Source organism: Narcine bancroftii, chromosome 11 (genome assembly GCF_036971445.1).
Source record: "Narcine bancroftii isolate sNarBan1 chromosome 11, sNarBan1.hap1, whole genome shotgun sequence".
Lineage (NCBI taxonomy): Eukaryota > Metazoa > Chordata > Chondrichthyes > Torpediniformes > Narcinidae > Narcine > Narcine bancroftii.
Window position 1 is genome coordinate 43,266,625 of NC_091479.1, and position 22,239 is coordinate 43,288,863.

Genomic DNA, 22,239 nt, shown 5'->3' on the forward strand with positions numbered 1-22,239 from the left:
GAGCTGATGGGGAGGGGACAAGGCCGTGTTGGGGAGAGGGATCAGGATCCCGTTGAGGTGGTGAACGGACAGACATGGGTGGATCTACCTGCCGAAATAAAGGATCAATAAGAAGGCCATCTCGGGATCTACCAGCATCTTCTGGGGCTTGATGTCTCAATGGAAAACCCCCTGAGGATGGAAGTAGGCCATGCTCTGCTACAGCTGGTACATGAACATCTGGCAACACAACGATATAACATGACCCACTCTGCCTCCACACTGGCCGGGTCTAAATCCTGAGGGTAAGGGGAGGTGGGTGAAGGGCTCCTCCCTGCCAATCAACATCCATCCTCATCATCCTCTCCGCCCCTCTCCCCTCACTACCCTTTCTCTCCTCACCAATACCCATTGAGACCCTCATGAACCCTTCATCGATATCCAGTCCCCAGCGAGACTCAGCCAGTAAACTCCTTCATATCCTCCAACCCCACCATCCAAGCTTGCCCCAGTGGACAACTTGACCACCCAGACCCACAACCACCTTGATGTAGATCATGGGAATGGGCTGCTTGGCCTTGTTGAAGTGCTGGACCATGCAGTGAACCGTCTCGGGAACATAGACCAGACCCAGATTCAAATAAACCGCCTCTTTCTCTTGGACACAATACAAACATGTCAGCTGGATTTACCCTCCAACACCCAGTGCCTCTCCCAACTGGAGTGCCAGCCCCTCCTGATCTCTGTAGGCCTGATGCCCCCACTGCTCAACACAACATTGCATGAATCCAAGGGCTCAGCGAGCAGAGCGTCAACAGGCCGTAGTGGACCCGTCCGCTGCCCCATCATTCGGCTTCTGGTGAGACTGCACAAAATGTGCAGCTCTGACCGCCCTCCCTCGTGAGGCAAGGATTCACCGGGAGAGAAAAACCATTAACGTTTCGAGATGAGAAATGTTTGCAGCCGGGTGTTGGCTGGGGTCGAACATGTGGAGGCTGAGTTGTTGGGATGATTCAGAGCAGGCGTTGATTTGGAAGGGCACCAAAAGGTTCTGGGGAAGTGAGTTATGGGGGAAAATACATTCGTGAAATGAATTGGGGAAACAGACTGGAGGGGCTGAGTGGCCGAATTTGGCGACCTTGTCTTGTGGTCTTGCTGCTCTCTGGAGTTGAAATGGCAAGAGGTCATGAGTTAATGGGTGAGGAGCAGGGCAGCCAGCGTCAAGGAGTCGGCACTGGTCAGAGGGGCAGGATGGAGGCAACAGAGAGGCTGCAGCGAGACAGATCGATTGAAGGAATGGGGAAGGTAGCAGCAAATGATATGCATCAGAGTGGGGGTGGGGTGGGTGCAGGTGGATCTTACCTTGACTACAGAGGAGTAGAAGTTGAGAAGAGGGACAATGACGGTGTGATCCAACTTTCGCACGATCTGCAGTTTGCGGTTCTATGGCGAGAGAGGAACATCAGCAAGGCTGGGCGATGGTTCGGAGCCCTGAGGGGCGACTTGTCCAAGTTGAGGGGGGAGGCGGGGAGGAGATTCGTCAAGAGGTCAGAGGTGGTGAACTCCAAGGGAGGCCGAAATGGGGGTCTCGTCGAGAGTCGGTGGGGGGGACTTTTTGTGTTGCTGGAGCGGGGACTCGTCAGGGGGTTCAATGAAGTATCACTTCCGTTTTTATGATTGTTTTCCCAGCTTCTACTAAACAATGAATTTGCAGAAAATCTTTGATATTTGCCAGGTGTGTGTGTGTGTGTGTGTGTGTGTGTGTGTGTGTGTGTGTGTGTGTGTGGGGTGGGGGGTTGTGTGTGGGGAGGGGGGCTGCTGTTGTGGGTTTGTGTGACTTTCTCTGTTTCCAAACCCCATGGCTGCTTTGGTCTCTGTCAGATGCTCCTCTTTCCACCCACCCTTCAAAAATGTGTTTGGGGTGTTTGTCAATTGGGTGTAATTGTGTGAAACGGGCTCATGTGTCGCAAGGGCCTGTGAACGTGCTGTAGGCCCTAAAGTTAAATATCAGGGTTTTCCATTTCCACACAACTGCTCCTCCCACTCACCTTGAATCTCTTGTCCTGCAAGATCTTCTTGATGGCAATCAGCTCTCCGGAGTCCACCACCCTTGCCTGGTACACCACACCGAAAGATCCATTGTCGATGATTTTATCATCTGTGCAGGACACCACCTTGGGGACGTTGGGTCCATGACACGGTGTGGCCACCTCTGTTGTGACCTTATTGCCATGTCCTCTGGGGCAGAAGCAGCAGCATTTACACACCCAGAGGGTACACAACAGGTCATTTATCCCAACCCAGCCTTGCTGTCCAAGTTAGTCTCTACCCCTCCCTCTAACTCCCTTCCAAGGGTCACCTAAATGTCAGAATTGATCCTCTGGTGGTTCGTTCCAGCCTCTCAGTAGAAATATTGCCACCCCAGGTCCCTCTTTGATCACTCTCCTCAGAATGTCTACAACCCTCCCTCCATGAGAGGATCGGGTCATCCTTGACCTTCAGCACGTCCCGGGGAGATGAACCACTCTGAACCCTACCACGGGTTTAGCAGAAGCCCTCCACATTCCCAGAAGCTCAGCAACACCGTGATCTTCCATGATGCAAGCGAGACCTCGTCGCCTGAGTGAGCAGGTGGTGCGGAGAGAGCCCCACGCTTCACCGCTCAACTCTGTTGGGTCCGCCGCAACAGAAACACTTTCTAGCACCTTGATCCAGGTCCACTGGGGGAAAGAATCCTATCCCGGTTGGGGGGGTGTGGGGGTGTATGCAAGGGTGGAAGGGATCTTGTAACCACGGGGAGGAGGAGCGGTCCTGTCTCTCAGTGGACAGATCCCATTCCAGGTGGAGGGGGAGGTCTGTCCCATTTCTGTTGAAAGGTCTGCCTTCCATCCCCCTCGCAACTTCTCTTCTCCCTCAGACACCTCACACTCTCCCCTGCCCCGATTCCTCTACCACACTCTCATCCCCCACCCAACATGGTTTCCCCAGTCCTTTCCGTCCCCTCGCACCCCATCCCCCCAGCTCAACCCTATGTCCCCTATCTCTGATCCAATCTCCCTTGACATTAGCCTGTGGTGCTACCCCGTTCCTTTGTTCTCCCATCGACTCCTACAGATCCCATCCCTGTATCCCCTCACATGCCATTGTTCTCCCCTCCCCAGTCCCCTCCAGCTGCCTCATAAAGTGCCCTGCACTCAGGATGGGGAGAGGGGATTAAATGCAGCCTCCATTCTCTCCGCCCACACTGGGTGAAGGATGGTGCCAGAGGAGGTTCTGTCCCAGTCGGGGAGCCTGTAACTGGCTCTTTATCTCACCCATGGGCGCAGGGTGCTTCCAAACACAACCCTGTTGATCAGAGGGTCCCTGGGATGAGACAGCGTCCTACTCCGACACGTGGGCCAGAATCCCCTTCCAGGAGAGGCATCTTTCTCTTGTTGCTGTGCCATGGCATGACTCAGCTATGGCTGCCCCATGCAGTGACATCATCACCCCCTCTGTGTCATCATCTCCCCCCTCTGTGACACCTCCCCTCTCTGTAACCCACTAGTGTAATGGGCAGGGACATCCAACCATTTAAATCCTCCTCAATTTCCCCAAGCAAGGGGAGAATACTTCAGCTGGTCTAAATTACTCGTTGTTATCTATTCTAACTCCTAGATATTTGATCCCATTTTGCCTCCACATTTGTTGACTATTTTCTTGACATTGGCTCTAATCCCCCTTCCTAAGTGACATGATTTTGCACATATCCCAAAAGAACTTATACCCAGAGATCTCCCCATAGTCCTCCAGGGTGGAGCACAACTTGGGCAATGAGTGTGTCGGGTCTGTCAGATATATCAGAACAACTTCTGCAAATAAATTGATTTCATGCTCTTCCTGGCCTGTTCTGAAACCTTTAATGCCTGAATCCTGGCAAATGGCCTCGGCCAATCACTCCATGGCCAGTACAAACTCACTCACTGGGGGAGTGGGGGGGAGTCAGACCTTGATCGGCATGCCTGTTGGCTACCTCTGTCCCTCTCATCTCGACATCAGTGGCTCAGGTTGGGGGAGTCTGTGCAGCCTCCTGCAGTGCACAGCAGCACTGCTGGACCACTTTTATCTCCTTATTTTCCTGGGCCCTCTCCAAATCTTTCCTTTCTATGATCTCACATTGCTTTCTCAGGAGAAACACTGGCAGCCAAAAGGCACCTTCTGATTCCCCTTCGATTTTGGGAACTCCGACTTCTTGAAGTGGGACAACACATGGTGACCTATTTTCTCAAGATGTGGATCCAGGAGCTTGGACCAGACTAACAGTTTGCCCTGGTCCGCCAGCATGCTTGCCAAGCTCCCCAACCCTGCACTCTCGTCAGTCCACCCGCAGATTTTGTTCTCCCTGCCTGCACTAGATTTCCTGCCCTGATTCCAAAGCATCTCCACTGCAGCTGTGTTCAGTCAGAACTCGAAAGACCCTGCTCACTGCACCAATTATTATGTGTGTGAAACTGATTCGAGGGGTACCAAGGGTGGCGAATTTGAACTCAGTTGTCTTTTATTGACACATGTAGTGAAGTCGCATGAGGAGTAAAAGACACACACAGACACAAACTCGCCGGATTAATCGATACACTTGCAACCACTCGTGGATAGAAGACTTGACAATCAACTTGTCACATACGATGCCTTGAACAGGTCATTCATTCACTCATTGATCTTGGATGCCTGTGGGTGGTAGGGGATATGCAGGTGGCCCCAAATACTTGGCATCACCACCCATTGCTGGTGGACGTTACCCGATAGGGTATTCCACATATGGAGCACGCTTAAATGGTGCTTGGTCGGCCCGCTGGCAGGACATCCGAGTATGTGCTGACCGTCGTGAGAACATATCACTTTTTATTTTGGCAGGGGAGAGGCCTGATATGGTCAATTTATCAGACTTGCCCAGCTCCCGAACCCCGGCGAATGTGGCCCTTGGTTTTAATTGCTGACAAATAGGGCATTTGGCCATCACAGTTCTTGCAACATCATGAGACCCCCAGATCCTCTGTCCATCATAGTGCCCCCATATGCCCACATTTATGATGCACCATGTGATAGTACAGATCTATCACCAATGTACATAGTGTATATAGTTACTGTATCTAGACTCTGCTTACAGCGATTGGCTGAGAGCTAAGCCACACCTATTGTTTGGGCCTTAAAGGGTTGTGTCCCTAGCCAGGTCGGATCATTCCGGACTGGTCGGCCACCTGTGAAGAGCTCCGGTCTTTTGCTAATAAAAGCCTTGGTTTGGATCAACAAGTCTTTGGTTCTTTCGACGAGCTCTACCACGAGCTATAACCCACGCGGTAATGGCCAGGTCGAGAGGGAGAATGCCACCATATGGAGAGCGGTTACACTGGCTCTCCGGTCTAAAGGTCTCCCCACCTCTCACTGGCAGGAGGTTCTCACTACTGCCTTACACTCCATCCGCTCCCTCCTATGTACTGCAACAAATGCCACCCCCCACGAAAGGATGTTCCTTTTCCCGAGGAAATCCGAATCGGGAACCACTGTACCGGCATGGCTCACCGTCCCTGGCCCCGTCCTTTTGCGACGCCACGTCCGGCACTCAAAGAACGACCCCTTGGTCGACCGAGTGACTCTACTCCACGCGAACCCACATTACGCATACGTGGAGTTCCCAGACGGGCGGGAGGACACTGTTTCGGTGCGGGACCTAGCTCAGGACGCGGTAGACCCAGCAAACCCCCCAACTCCTTATGCTCCAGGCCCCATGCCGCAACAGAAGGACCAACAGCACCCCAATGACTCGGGCCACCCTGCCGACAAAACGACTGGGGAATTGAGCGACGGAGCAGTCGCACCCGATGAGCCCGCTGGCGACACCACTCCAGCGACCCCAATCCCGGCACCACGGCGGTCACGCCGGATGGTCAGACCCCCTGACCGCTACAGTCCTTGACCTACCCCTTCCTTTTCATTCTCTCCCTCGTTTTTGTTTTTTTTTCCCAGGGTCAATTCTCCAAGAAGGGGTGAATGTGATAGTACAGATCTATCACCAATGTACATAGTGTATATAGTTACTGTATCTAGACTGTGCTTACAGCGATTGGCTGAGAGCTAAGCCACACCTATTGTTTGGGCCTTAAAGGGTTGTGTCCCTAGCCAGGTCGGATCATTCCGGACTGGTCGGCCACCTGTGAAGAGCTCCGGTCTTTTGCTAATAAAAGCCTTGGTTTGGATCAACAAGTCTTTGGTTCTTTCGACGAGCTCTACACACCAATGCTGCCAAGGCTCCGGGGTCACTCTGCTTGGGGAAAATAGTGGCAGAGCATATTTGAGCAGCTCAGTCCACAGTGGCATCGCATCAGCTTCAGCGGTTTTCCTGGAGGTGTGTCCATCCTCGTGGTGGACCCTGATTTTTCTTTTGTTGTTCCACCTCTCAGAAGATCTGCCAGTGCTGTTGTCCTCAGAGCAGGCAGCCTCCCTGTCTCCTGCCGCCGACCCATCCACACTGACGTGCTATTTGGCACAGCCCAGAAATCCTGTGGCACTAATCGGAAAAGAGGCTCCTGGGCCTACCTGGTTGTCCCTGTTTGGATCAGTGCCACAGCTGCCAGCTTGGATAGTTGGCTCTCCCCTCCACCACACCCACTTGTGTCAGTACTTTATCTGTGGTGGGCTGGAGCGCTGCCACCTTACTCCGCTGTTTTTCGCACCTCCACCAGCCAGAGCCGTCAGTAAACCAAGCTTTTTCCCTGCTGTCCAGCATCGAGGGTGTTGAACGGTTTGCCCCAGGCCATGGTGCCAAGCTCTTCTCGGGGTCATTCAGGTGGGAGGCTGTCACTTTCGGGCAGGACATGATCTGTTCTTGCAAGTGGCTCAGGCCCGGCCTCTGTGCGGTCTGCCATGTACCACTTCTTCGGTCTGCTGTGAGTGGCATCCGCAGATTGAACCCATCACATGTTGGGGAGGTGTGGCTGGAGTGTGACTGTCTCTGCTGCCATCTGGTTCTCTGTGGTGAGCAGGCGAGCATCTGACACTCAGATGGGGAGTCGCGGGAGGCAGCTTCCAGGAGGGAATTGAACCAGAAGCTGTGTGGGACTCGGCGACCTTGCCTCTTTTGCTCGAGGCTCCACTAGACCATTGTCTTCATTGCAGAGACAAGTCATTCAAAGGGTCTTCCAGTTTTGAGGGGTTGGGAGGTGCTTGTGGTCAGTGGCAGTGGTGTTCAACAGCGTGTTTTATCATCTAAGAAGCCATTTGTTGTTCAGGTCATCAATGAAGTGGAGAGTTTTTTTTTCTGGGCAACATTGTACAGTAGATGGAGGGGCAGGGTGAGATGGGGAATATGTTGGCACCAGTAACCCAAAAGACCCACAAAACTTTGTGCCTCAACTTGTTGGTGGGCACCGCAATGTGGATTTTGCTTTGAGCAACCATTGATATTTCTCTGCTGCCTGGATGCTCAGGAAAAAGACTGTTGGACTAGGACCCTGGACCTTTTCCAGGTGGTGCCTCCCTGGTGCCAGTGTCTGGGGTGTTGCTGCTGGTGTTCAAGACATCCTAAAGTGGGTCAGAGGTTGTGGTACATGGAGATACCAATGACATAGGGAGGAAGAGGGAAGAGTTCCTGAAAAGTGGGTCCAGGGCGTTTAGTGAGAGCTGAAAAGAAATAGCATGAAGGGAGTCATGTTGGGATGACTGTCTAGGCCCTGTGATAGTGAGAGTAGGAACAGAATGAGGTGGAGGATAAAGGCGTGGCCTGAAGGTGCGGGTTAAGAGGTCCTTGAGGGCATCCTATTTGCCTTGCTCGGGAGGCTGATGTCGGAAGTCGATGAGCCTTGCTGCCATGTCCTGATGAGCAAGAACATCATGGAGGAGTAATGGATGTCATCAGCGGTGATCTCTTGGAGGTGGAACTGGTCCTTGGCCAGTTTGAACCCCACGTGTGGCTCCGACATCCAGAACGTTGACAGCTTCAACCAAACCATCTGAAGAGCCGCCTGCACCGTGATCTTCACGTCCAACTGAAGGGCTGGGTCCTGCTGAGGTCACCACTGTAGCAGGCGCGCTCCCGCGAAGTCTGGAAAGAATGACATGCACCCAAGAAGTGGAAGTGGAAGATAAGTTGCTTGAACAGGCAGCTCCAGCCTCGGATTGGAAGGCGATCCTCCCGTTGTTCATTGTTTCCAGCCATGTGGGTTATCCCCTGGGATGGGCATTGGCCCCAATGGTGTCTGCGCTGTCAGCGTGTTTGTCGGCTCTCTAGTGCTCGTGTCTCGGTTAACAGGCCACTCCAACTCGATATGTCAGAAGAATATGGAGCCCATATTTACCAAGGGTGGGTGTGGATATTTACATGAAACCCTTACACTCCCTTTCACCTGAAGGCCTCCGTTTATTTAATGAAACTTTAAAGTAACAGACACTTCTGTTGAGGCGAGAAGGGGAGAGGTTAGGATATTGGGGATGAAGGTGGGAGGTGGTTTCTTTATTCTTTCTTTTATAGATGCCACACATTAGATGAGCATTATTATTAATTGTGTGAATTTCTTGTGGTTTTAAGTATATAAATATTTTTTTAAAATTATCGGCAGGACCACGAGTGGCAGATAGGATCATGGGGACTCTCACCCCCCAACCCACCCACCCCAAATATCAATGGGATAAACCGGGTTCATTGTCAACATCGTCGAGGATCCCTTCCACCTGCCCACAGCATTTGGCAGCTCTTCTCGTCGGGAAAGGGGTCGAGGAATATCGGAGCCAGTAGCACCAGGCCCAGAAACAGATTCTTCCTGCGAGCAGTGAGAATGGAGAATGATGGATGACCGGCTCAGACAAAGACTCCATAACTCTGCTATTGATTCAACAGAATTTATTTCTTTTTTGGGAGGGACTGCACGTGTATCATTTGTCTCTCTGTGCGTAGGTCCGGTTGTGTATTTTCAGAGGTTTCCACGATGAACACAGTTTCCTCGGGTTAAATTTGAACAGGTACAGAGGAGCTTTCCTGTATTGGAGAATGTATCTCATGAAACAAAGTTGACTGAGTTCGGGCTTTTCTCTTTTTCACCCCAAAATTAACTTTATTCTAAAATTATTGACCAAGAGGACAACTGTTCCATGTCTTTTCTCATCCTCGTGTTGCATGCCTATATTCCCTTCACTGCTCATGTTCTCTGTTTAACATCATTCCACCACTTTGACACCTTGTGGTTACTCCCTGCACTCTGTGGTTGAAGGGGTTCCCCTTAGTCTCCGCCCCTCAAGACCCAGAGGATGAGAGTCCTTCCCCACAGCGCCCTCATGTTGGCTGCGCCAAGCCTCAGTGCATCTCTCAGCAACCTGGAATAGGCCGGTGGGCAGCGTTCCCTCACCCACATCTCCATGTGCTAAATGACCAGCAGGTTAACGTCGAACAGTTATGCCCTTCGAACCTCGATGTTGCGCTGACCTATCAATTCCAAGCAAAATAAAAACTAGACCCTTCCTCCTTCATAACCCTCCATTCTTGCAATGGAGGGAGTGCAGAGATGATTCACCAGGCTGATACCTGGAATGGCAGGAATTACTTATGAGGAAAGATTGCGCAAATTGGGATTGTACTCGCTGGAGTTTAGAAGATTGAGAGGGGATCTCATAGAGACATATGAAATTATGGCAGGACTGGACAGAATGGATGGAGATGGGATGATTCCAACGGTGGGAAAATCCAGAACCCGGGGCCCTGGTTTGAGAATAATAGGCAAACCATTTAGGACCGAGATGAGGAGGAATTTCTTTACCCAGAGGGTGGTGAATCTGTGGAATTCATTGCCACAGAGGGTAGTAGAGGCAGGTTCATTAAATATATTTAAGAGGGAATTAGATCTATTTCTTCAGTTTAAGGATATTAAAGGTTACGGAGAGAAGGCAGGGATGGGGTACTGAACTTTAAGATCAGCCATGATCTCGTTGAATGGCGGAGCAGGCTCGAAGGGTCGAATGACCTACTCCTGCTCCTATCTTCTATGTTTCCTTCATTCATGTGTCCAAGAAGCCCTGAAATGCCGCTAATATTTCAGCCTTCATCACCACTCCTGGCAAGACATTCCTGGCACCCACAACTCTGTGTAAAAACAAGTTCCCCTGATATTGCCCCTAAACCTTCCTCCCTTTGCTTTGGGCTTCTAGTGTTTGCTTCTCTTATCTGGGTTTCAGGCAGACCAAAGGGCATCTTTCACTGAGATTCTGGTCTTCCAGCAGTTCTGGATGTCTGTCTCTCGATGCTCTGCTCAGGGTACCACCCCGAAGTATCTCATCAAGTCCTAGTCTCTGTGTCAGCAGGAATTCCATGCTGACCACTGCCTGATGGCCCTGTGGTCAACAGTGTTTGCCTATGCAACCATTCCCATGAAGGTGATGGGGTAAAGTCCTGCTGACGAGGAAATTGTGTGGCATCAGGGCCAGACCAATCTTTCGCAACACCTGAGCCAGGTAGAACTTCAGCACATAGTGGCTTTTGGTGCCCTTGCACTTTGTTTCCTAGCACAGCCATACACAAAAGCCTTGCTGGTTAGGGTTATGCCCCCATTGATTGACGACGTACATGGTCCTCCAGACTCTATCCATTTTGGACCCCCACATGAATAGGAAATGTGTTTTGGGAATTGACAGGATGGAGGTGTGGGGATGGGCCACACCTGCCTCACGTGCAGCAGTACCCGAGAGCTCCTTGCACCTGATTACCAGGTTCTACCGGATTGACAGAGTTGGGCATCTCTGTGGTTCTCCATGTCTCCTGGAACTGGGGGTCTCCTTACTGCTCCCCATCTCCTTGAGTTGGTACTTTGTTCTCCACCATCACCACAAGACAACCAAGACCCCTGGATGGAGGGCAGTGGTGCAGAGAGATCAGTGAGAATACAGGTAGTTTCAACAGGGTGGGGTCCATTCTGATGCCTGATAACAGGAGGAAACCAACGGGGAAGGAGGATGCAGGGCATTCGATAGCAGGTCGGGCAGGGTGTAGACATGGCAGCTGACTGGAATTGTCAGGGGGATACTGAGACCTGGGAGAGGAGGGGAAGGAAGGTGCAGTTGTGTTTTGACGAGAGAGTGCTGTGGAACCTCAAGGCAAGGGACCCCTGAATTTTTTGCAGGCATGGGCTCTGCAAATAGACTCCCAGATATCCAGCAAAGAGCATCTTTGTCCCCCTGCCATCAGGAAGGAGATATGGAGGAATAAAAGCAGAGAAGCCAGGGAGGAAAATAGTTTCTTCCCACAGACCGTGAGATTGACAAGGCAACATGAGCTGGATGGGAGCTAAGAATGGAAAGGTGGAGAGGAATATGGACTGATTACAACAGCACAGCCAGCAGGAGAGTGGGGCCGAAGGGCCTGTTTCTGTGGTCTATCTGGACCAGCCTTTTGAGTTCAAGCTTTAAAAGACCAAACCATTTTTAAATTTAATATCAACGGTATAGAATGAATCAAGAGACAAGATGTCTGTCCAGCGGCAAGCGTCGAAGGCACTTCCTGAAACGGAGGCTCTGAAATTACAGGGAGGTTCTGGCCGGTATGAGGCCCGGCTTCCTCTGGAAGGAGGAGAGGAGGCAGGGATAATGTGGGGGAAGGGGTGGGGAGGGGAGGGGGTAGTGGTGGGGAGGGGAGGGGGTAGCGATGCCTTCCTCCATTCACCTCCCATTTCCTCTACACCGTACCCCTCCTCATTCCCATGCCCATTCCCCTCCTCCATCACCTCCCCATTTCCCGTGCACTACTCGCCTCCCCCGCTCCCCTCCCCAACCTAACCCTAACCCCTAACAAACTCTATCCTTAACGTTAACACTACGGATACCCTTAAACACTACACCACGTCCCCAACCCTAACTCTTATTTCTACTCTATCCCCTAACCCTATCCCTACGGTGTCCCCTAAACCAAACCCTAATCCTACCCACCTTCCCCAAACCCCAACTCACACCCCACCTCTACCTCCTACTCCTACCTCCTTCCCCTAAACTTATCACGCCCACTTCCCTGAACTCTAAACCTAACCCTAAATCTCGACCTAACCTGAGCCCACATCTCCTAACCCTAAACCTAACTGTACCTCTACACGTCCCTGACCCTTATCTTAATTCTACCCACCTTCCCCAACCCTAACCTAAACCCTACCCCTATCCTCTACACCTACCCCCTTCCCCTAATCCTATCCCATACCTGCACCCCCTACCACTACCCCATAACCTACCCCTACCCTCTCACTACCTCCTTTCTCCTACCCCCTTCCCCTATCCCTCCTTCCCCTAAGTTAGGGGTAGGAAGGGGAGGGGAAGGGAAGGAGGGGAAGGGGAGGAGGGGAATGGTAGGAGGCGAAGGGTAGGAGGCGAAGGGGAGGGGCAAAGGAGAGGGGAAGGGGAGGTGAAGGGAGGAGGGCTGAGTTTAGGGCATAGGTGTGAGGGTAGGTGAAGGGGAAGGTGAGTGGGAGGGGGTTGGAATGGAGGAGAGGTAGGGGAGAAATGGGTGGGGGAAGTGGGTGAAGGGATATGGAAGAAGTGGGGAATGGAGTTGGCAGGGAAGAGGGCGAAGGGGAGGGGTTCAGGCCATCATGATGTTGTCCGTCCTCTGTTCAGCTGGGCTGGAATGTTCTTCTGGACTCGTGTCTTGTCTCTGAGATCACTCCTTCTCCTGGGAAGAGAAATACGAGTGATGGAGATGCCGTCTCCGAGGCCTGATCACGATGACTTTGGAGGGCCCCAACTCTTCCCCCATCACCCCCCTCCCTACCCCTGCACACTAGGTCCTTTCCCTTCCTCTGCTTTACCTGAGGAAGTGTGTTATGGAGAAAACCACAATCTATATCTGCAGAGCTCAGAGTACTGTGTCTCCATCAGGCAACACCCTGGTTCACCACGACATGGCAGCAAGATGCTGGACAAATCATGGATGGATCAGTCAAGTCCCTTCAGCTGACCCATCTGAATATACCCGACTACAATATTACACTTCCCTCCCTCTCACCAGTACCTTCTGCTTTTCTTTTATTCCTGTCCCTATATTAAAATCTTTTTCATGCCTTTTTTGGACCAGCCTCCACTACTACCCATGGCAATGCATTCCAGCCACCCACTACATTCTGTGTCAACAAAATATCCCCCTCACATCTTGTCTAAAGTTCCCTATCTCATCATATTTAGACGTCCACTGGTATTCTCGCCCCAGGAATGCACACAATATTCCAAGTGTGGTTTCACTAGAATTTTATACATCTGCAACGTTACCTCACAGTTCTTGAACTCAATCCCCGACTCCTGAAGGCCAGCACACAATACACCATCTTAAAATCCCTCTCAAATTGCACAGCAACCTTGAGCGATTTATGGAGCAGGATCTAAATATATCTCTGTCCTGCACACTGTTCATCATCCTGACATTAACCAAGTGCTCTGCGCTCACGATCTTGTAATCCGCATTCAATAAAGATATTGGACTATATGAAGCTAATTTTAATGGGTCTCCAACCTTCTTTGGAATAACTTTTATTCGTGCCCTTGAAAATGACTCTGGAAATAAACCTGTACCAGTTGCTTGTTTAAGTACATCTGTATTTACAGCATTCAACTCCATCTGTCACTTCTCTGCAAACTGGATGACCTATGACAAACTTCTACACTGTCTACAACATCTCTACCTCTGTGTCATCCCGTGACGTACCCACCCTTCCACTCCCATCATCATTCATAAAAATCACAAAGAGCAGGGGTTCCAGAGCAGATCCCTTTGGAGAGCCACTAGTCATTGTTCCATCTACTACTACCCTCTGTTTACTGCAGACAAGCCAATTCTGAATCCACACAGCCAAGGCTCCATGGATCCCATGCCTACCGACGTTGTGAATGAGGCCACCATGACGACCTTGTAGCACCTTACTAAAATCCACGTGCAGCACATACAGACCTTGACCTTCATCTATTTCCTTTGACACCTCCTCGAAATACTCAATTTGACTTGTGATGCAGGACCTGCTCCTCACAAAACTATCCATGAGTTTCCCCAGCATGTTTGTGCATTGCCCTCGGACTCAGCATCTGCAGACTTCCTGGCCAGCCCCTCCCTTACCCCTACCCAGAGCTTCCGTATCCATTACAACATTAAGCATTGCTGCCCAGTACTGCCCAGTACAGACCTTTGTAAACGTTCTCCACAACCAACTAACCCTTACCCGTACCACACCCATAACTATGGGTGGATTAAATATCCAATTAACTTCTTTCTCATGAATTTGATGTTGATTCCAATTTTGAATAACTTTTCATAATTCTCGATCAGCTCCTTTAAAGTTCGATCCATTATCAGAACATAATTCTTTTACTTGACCAGGTCTAGGAATAAAACGCAAAAGAACATTAATAAATGAGTCTGTATCAAGCAATGACGCTGCTTCAATATGAATTGCTCTCATAGTCAAACAAGTGAAAATAATTCCATATCGTTTTTCAACACTTCGTCCTCACTTTACTTGCAAAGGACCAAAATAATCAACTTCTACGGATGTAGTTGGGAATTCATCAGGTGAAACTCTGTCCTGTGGTAAATCTGCCATTTGTTGTTGTCCAGGTTTTCATTCTCTCTGTTAGTCACAAAGAGATGAAACCTCATGATTTCATTATTAATATATTTAAGCACTGATGTTCTATCAGTCCAAAACACAGGATCTGCTAACTCCATCTGTAATTCTCTTTTTAACATAGCGTCCATTTTACTCGCCGTAGTAGCAGCAGTCAATTCCATTCAAGGTCTGGTGTCTGACTTTAATGGAGCCACTCTGGCTTTTCCCATTACAAATCCACCATCTTCTCGCACTTGGTTATTTCACAGGACTCAGTAACTGACAGGATCAAAACCACCTTCGTTTAGATCAGAAAAATGGTGTAACTGAGCAAATGTGGCCACTCCAAAGTCTGTTGACTTCAAAACTTCCAAGTATTTGAAGACGCTCAATCCAATTTTTCCAATCTTGTGCAATGGATTCTGGATTAGTTTCATCCCATCCAAATTTTCTTCTGCACAAAACTGGTATTTGGCCGGGCTAACCATTAGGCCGAATTCGGCCAGTCGGGAGAAGAGGGTGTGCAGTTGAGACTTGTGTTGTGCCCAGTCTCTGCTGGTGACAAGAATGTCATCCAGATAAATGAACGCGAAATTCAAATCCCTGCGCACCGTATCCATGAGGTGCTGGAAGGTCTGGGTGGTGATCTTGAGCCTGAAAGGCATGCATAAAAATTTGAACAAGCCAAAGGGGTTGATGATGGCTGCTTTGGGGATATCCTCAGGGTGCAATAGGATTTGATGATACACGTGTACCAGATCGACCTTGTAGAATACTCTCATACAATGCAGATTGGCCGTAAAGTCCTGAATGTGAGGGATGGGATAACGGTCAGGTACTGTCATGTCATTAAGCCGTCGAAAATCTCTACAGCGGCACTAGCCACTGGAGGCTTTTGGGACCAGGTGGAGCGGCGAGGCCCAAGGACTGTCGGAGCGATGAATGATCCCCAGTTCCTGCAGATGTGAGAACTCCTCTTTCGCTCTCTGGAGCTTATCCGGCGGGTTTAACAGTAATGTACGATAAACTGATCAGACACTGTGACAAAAGGTTCACAGTTTGGAGAATATTTAACGGTGATATACGGTAGACTTTGGCAGATACTGCGACACCGAGTTCACAGTAGTGAGAAGGTTTAACAGTAATGCACGATAAGCTGTGGTAGATACTGTGATACCAGGTACACAGTTAGAAGAAGGTTTTACGGTGATGTAATCTTAACTGTGGCATATAAAGTGACACCAGGTTCACATTGGGGAGAAGTTTATGGTGATGTACGAAGACTGACGCAGATATGGTGACACTACATTCACAATGAGGAGAAGGTATATCACTGATGTACAATAAACTGTGGAATATACTGTGATGTACGATAAATGGTGGCAAAAACAGTGATAAATGGGTCAACGTGGGGAGAATTTTAATGGTGATGTACAGTCGACTTTGGCAGATACTGTGACACCGTGTTCACAGTACTGAGAAGGTTTAACAGTGATGTATGGTAGAATAAGGCAGATTCTGTGACTCCAGGTTTACAGTAGTGAGAAGGTTTAAAAATGATGAACAATAAACTGTGGCAGATTCTGTGAAACCTGGTTCACAGTGGGGAGGAGGTTAATGGTGATGTACAGGAGACTACGTAGATACGTTGATACTGGGCTCAGAGTGGGAAAAAAGCTTTATTGGTGACGTATGGGAAACTGAGACAGTTACTGTGACACCGGGTTCATAGTGGGGAAAATGTTTAACAGAGCTGTACAATAACCTTTGGCGAATACAGTGACACCAGCTTTACATTGGGGAGAATTTTTAACGGTGATGTACACTAAACTGTGGCAGATACAGTAAAACCGGTCCCACAATGGGGATAAAGTTTAATGGTGATGTGTGGTAAACTTAGGCTGATAATTTAACACCAGGTTAACAGGGGGAGAAGGTTTAACGTTGATGAATGGTAGACTGAGGCAGAAACTGAGAGACAGCATTCACAGTAATGTGAAAGTTTAACAGTGATTTACTATAAACTGTGGCAGATACTGTGACAAGATGGCGTAGAGGGTAGACGCGTGGTTCCACCCTTTCCCAGTTAGATCATTAAATGCTTGATTTTAAAAGTTGTAAAAGTGATTTAAAATACTGTTAAAAGACTTTGGAATAGTGGAGGATCGAAATGGCTGCAAATGTGAAAAAATCGAAAACTCAGTTACAGAAGAAATTACCTTACAAAAGTGTTGAAGAATTGTGGCCGAGTTCAAGTTGAAGCAACGGAGTCATCGACTGGAGTCCCCAAGCCTCAGAGGACTCCCGCCCGGCTTGTGCCATCGCAAGATGGCGCCAGCTCAGCGATGATTTTGGCAGTTTTGACTCGTGCGCTCGTGAACACAGGCGTGAGTGTGAGCCAGCTGAGCGTGGACAGGCCCGTGAGCCTGCAGCATTGCCTGGTGGTCCGGGGGAGCGCACTGTAGCATCAGAAGATGCACCTGCGCAGTCGGTGCCCTACCGGGCATGCAAAGTGTATTGAGGGTCCACGAACCTTTGGAGATGATATGGGCTGTGGGGGAGCCTGAGCGGCAGTGAGCTGATGAGGTCGGCACGCTGTTGTCGGGTCACCAGACCTGCAGCCATACTGGAAGAGGACTTACTGCTTTGGAGGAAGAAGAGAGCTGTCGGTCTCAAAGGCAGGTGATGGATCCTGGACTGGATTCTGTGTTTCTAATTCTGGAAGGGATTGCTCAGCTCATGGAAGATATGGCAAATATATCAATGCAGATGACTCATCAGATGACTCAAGGATTTTCGGAAATGAAAACTAAAATGAACACTGTGTTTGAAGAAATAAATTTCATGAAGCAAGATATTAATGTAGTTAAGAGTGATGTTACGAGATGGACATGATCAGTGGATACTGTGCAAGAACATTTTTAAAAGATTGAAGAGGCTTTCTTGAATGCAAGAGTCAAGTGGAGAGTAATAGAGAAAAAATGGAAAAAGTGGAAGATCCTTTTGTAGATTGGGGGATTCAGAAGAAGGAATTATTGAAGAAGTTTGACTCATTAGAAAACCAAAGTTGTAGAAATAATGTTAAGATAGTATGTCTTCTGGAAGATATGGAAGGTTCGGATCCGGTGAAGGTTTTGAAGAAATGGATCCCAGACGTGTAGGGCAGGTAATTCGTTGTGGATGGACTGGAATTAGATCGAGCGAATAGAGCGTTAAGGAAGAAACCGTTGCCAAGCCAATTACCACGAGCAGTTTTGATTCGCTGTTTTAAATATCAAGACAGAGAGATGATCCTCCGATTGGTGGTGGAGAAAACACGGCAAAATCAGGATCCACTGATGGTTCAAAATAATAGGGTTTTTTAAAATGTAGATCTGAGTCAAGAAATTATCCTAAGAGACCGAGAATTTAATTCAGCCTAAGAAGTATTGTGGCGAAAGGGATATAAATTTGCTTTTCATTATTCGGCAGTATTGAAAGATTTTTATGGGAATTTTCAATCTCAGTTTTTTGAGAATGACCATGATGCTTTAATATTTGCTAATTCATTGCCAGATGTACGAGGAAATGGGCGATCGTCACCATTGTCATCGAAGGGAAGGGTCAATGGGAATGGAAATGGGAAGATTGGAAAATATGGAAAGAATGGGAAAAAAAGTTGAATTGACGCAAAGTCTTCTCGATATTGAAGATCCGGAACAATCATTGGGACTGGAATCACTGGGTTGAATGTTTTTGTTTCAGTACTTTGTGAAAGTCTGACTGGGGGTGGGTGACACTGAGTCCTTTAGTCACCTGCCACTTGTGGACTTCATCACACTCAGATTTTTAGGGGGCTGCTACTTTTGAGTAGTTTGTTTTGGGATTGATTTTTGTCTTTTTTTTGGAATTTTTAAAATAGGTGGGGATTAGAATACTGTGAGACTTAGAAGGGGTGCATTATTTTATAGTAGGATTCACATTTGTGAGAAGGTTTAACAGTGATATACCCATGAACTGCATCAGATACTGTGACACCAGGTTCACAGGGGGAGAAGGTTTAACAGTGATATAGGGTATGTTGAGGTAGATAATTTTACACCAGGAGTAAAGTGGGGATCAGGTTTAACAGTGATGTACTGTAGACTGAGGCAGATAATGTGACACAAGGTTCACAAGGGAATAAAGTGTAATGGTGATGTACGTTATGTTGAGGTAGATAATGTGATACCAGGTGCACAATGGGGAAAATGTTTAACGGTGATGTATGGTAGACTGAGGCAGATACAGTGACACCAGGTTCACAGTTGGAGAAATTTCAACAATGATGTACGGTAGACTGAGACAGTTACTGTGACACTGGGTTCACAGCAGTGAGAATTTTGAAAAGTAATGTCCGATAAACTGTGTCAGAAACAGTGACACCAGGTTCACAGTGGGGAGGAGGTTTAACGGTGATATACGGTAGACTGAGGCAGATACTGTGCCACCAGGTTCACAGTTGGAGAAATTTCAACAATGATGTACGGTAGACTGAGACAGTTACTGTGACACTGGGTTCACAGCAGTGAGAATTTTGAAAAGTAATGTCCGATAAACTCTGTCAGATACAGTGACACCAGGTTCACAGTGGGGAGGAGGTTTAACGGTGATATACGGTAGACTGAGGCAGATACTGTGCCACCAGGTTCACAGTTGGAGAAGGTTCAACGATGATGTACGGTTGACTGAGACAGTTACTGTGACACTGGGTTCACAGCAATGAGAAAATTGAAAAGTAATGTCCGATAAACTGTGTCAGATACTGTGACACCAGGATCACATGGGGAGAAGGTTTAACAGTAATGTACGATAAACGGTGTCAGATACAGTGACACCCATTCACAGATGTGTAAAGGTTTAATGATGATATATGGTAGACTAATAAGAGATATTGAGACAATGGGTTCACAACATTAACAAGGTTTAACAGTCATGTTCGATAAACTGTGTCAGATACTGCGACACCAGGTTCAGAGTGGGGAGATGTTTTAATGGTAAAGTACAGTAGACTTTGGCATATACTGTGACACTGAGTGCAGGGCAGTAAGAAGGCTTAATGGTGATGTGCGTTAAACTGAGGCAGATACTTTAACACCAGGTTCACAGGAAGAAAAGTTTTAATGTTTATTAACGGTAGACTGAGGCAGAAAATGTGAGATGGATTCCACAGTAGTAAGAAGGTTTAACAGTTATTTACTATAAACTGTGTCAGATACTGTGACACCATGTTCACATTGGGGAGAACGTTTAACAGTGATGTACGGTGAATTGAGATGGATACCGTGTCACAGGGTGCACAGTGGGGAGGAGGTTTATCAGTGATGTACGGTAGACTGAGCCCAATACTGTGACACCAAGTTCACAGTAGTGAGAAGGTTTAACGGTGATATACTGTATATTGAGATATATACAGTGACACCAGATTCATGTTGGGGAGAAGGTTAAATGGTGATATACTGTACATTGAGATATCTACCATGACACCAGGTTCACAGTGGGGAGAAGGTTTAACGGTGATGGACGGTAGACTGAGGCAGACTCTACTACACCAGGATCACGGGTGGGGGGGGGGAGATAGTTTTTCGTTGATGTATGATAGACTGAGGCAGAAACTTTGAGACAGGATTCAAATTCGTGAGAAGGTTTAATATTGATGTACGATTAACAGTGTCAGATACTTTGACATCAGGTTTATATTGGGGAGAAGGTTTAACGGTGATGTTCAGTCGAGGGAGGCAGATACTGTGACACCAGGCTCATTGTATTGTTCATTTATCTAATTTATATGCTCCATTTTTTTGTGGCAACTTCCAAACATTCCATAAACTTCAATTCTAATCAGATTTTGTTCATTTAAATAGGTCACCACTAAAAGCCCAAATTGTTTGATCTCTTAAGTACACAGCACAAAATTAAATTCTTTACCTGGGTTTGGTTCAACGGCACTTCAGTCTGCTTCATTATTTTTTCAGACCCTCGTTTTGAGCTTTCTGCTTTGCCCAGCCGATTTGCCAAATGGGCATCCAACTCTGTCTTTTCAGCTTGACCCAACGTCTCCTCTGTAAACTTAAGCAAACCAAGGAGACCAAAGTTAACATTTTCACATCTGCATTTTCAAAAACAAAAATCACGCTGTGACTTGCAGTTTCACATCATAATCCCACTTGCTAAACTTGCAAGCAACTGCACCGCATCCTACAGCTGGAAAATTGCAAGAAAACTGCTTGGTTAAAGCAAAGATTCCACCCAGTCACCCCATTAAAGGCCTCCAAGTGAACAACTGATAGCAACTTGAAAGTTAAATACAAAGATCTGCATCAGGAAGATTAATGGGGTTTTTAAATAAATCATTTCCACTATTGAAAGATAACTCCTCAGGGAACACCAGGCTCTTGTTGAACAATTCCTGTTGTATTCCTCAAAATGGTTTGAATCTTGATTTCAAGCAGAGTCATTTAGTGAGATTGTTGGTCCAGAACAAACCCTGCCCACACACTTCCTTAAATACCTGCAAAGTCCTGGTTCAGCTCTGCTCAATGCTAAAGCGATCAGAGCTTTTCCGAAGAGATAACAGACTTCAGATGCTTATACGTTGAGTCACAAACACCCTAATACTTCCCTGAACAGCACACCTCTCTCTGAAAACCAACAAGAATCGTCCTGAACAGTAATTATTTACCTTTCGAGCACCAAACCTGGTGAACTTTATATATGTTAAATTCTGTGCACAGTAGAAGAATGGCCTGCAACCAGTGAACTTAGAGTATTGAGAAGTGAGATTGGACTGTGAACCAAAGAACTTTTCTGAACTTACACACACGTGCACTTAGAATTAGAAGGGGGGAAAGTTGGGTAAATTCAGTTAAAGTAATAAAATAGTGATAAGTTAAAGTGTAATTCCATTTTCATCTTGAAAGATAATTAAAATCAGCTTTTGTTTAAGTCACCATTTGTCTTGGTGAATATCTATTACTGCTGTATTTTGGGGTCCTCTGGTCTCGTAACAACCCTAATGCTTTAGGTTATGACAATGGTCCATAAATGAGTCCCAGCATCTTTTGAAAGTTATTAATTGACTCTTCTATAATTTTTGTGAATATTAACAAGACATAATATCATTTAACTGTTGTGTTTGTGTCATTGGAGAATTCCCTTTCCATTCAATCAGAATTAGAGTTTTGGGTGCCATATTTGAGAAAAGATGTGCTGGTGTTGGAGAAGGTCAGAGATGATTTACTGGAATGATATCAGGAATGAAAGGGTTAGTGCATGAGGAACAATTGTTGACTCTTCGACTGTACTAGTTGGGGTACAGAAGGATAAGGGGGACCTCAGAGGCATTTCAAATGCTAGATGGACTGGGCAGAGTACATATGGCAAAGATGTTTCCCATGTTAGAGGATTCTAGGACAGGATTTTAGGGTGTCAATTTAAAACAAATGTGGAAAAATTGATTTTGTCAGTGGGTCGTGAAACCCCCGTGAGGTCATTGGGTGTATTTAAGGCAGAGATTGACAGGTATTTGATTAGTCAATGAATCAAGGGTGATGGGGAGAAAGCTGGGGAGTGTGGGTGAGTGGAAGAATGGTGGAACAGACTCGACGGGCCTACTTCTGCTCCTATATCTTGTGATCTTTCTCCAGCTGGA

General features: G+C 47.7%; 2 long non-coding RNA genes across 2 annotated transcripts; both read right to left on the reverse strand.

Moving 5' to 3' along the window:
- Positions 1 to 575: 575 nt before the first annotated feature.
- LOC138745312 (uncharacterized) lies at positions 576 to 3,404 on the reverse strand. Its single transcript, XR_011346160.1, has 3 exons — positions 3,294 to 3,404; positions 2,028 to 2,217; positions 576 to 1,422 (listed from the first exon to the last, which is right to left on the reverse strand). It is a non-coding gene; the product is annotated as an uncharacterized lncRNA (long non-coding RNA).
- An 8,032-nt stretch (positions 3,405 to 11,436) lies between these two features.
- On the reverse strand, positions 11,437 to 20,653 carry LOC138745313 (uncharacterized). Its single transcript, XR_011346161.1, has 3 exons — positions 20,517 to 20,653; positions 14,184 to 14,343; positions 11,437 to 12,649 (listed from the first exon to the last, which is right to left on the reverse strand). It is a non-coding gene; the product is annotated as an uncharacterized lncRNA (long non-coding RNA).
- Between the last annotated feature and the right edge of the window lie 1,586 nt (positions 20,654 to 22,239).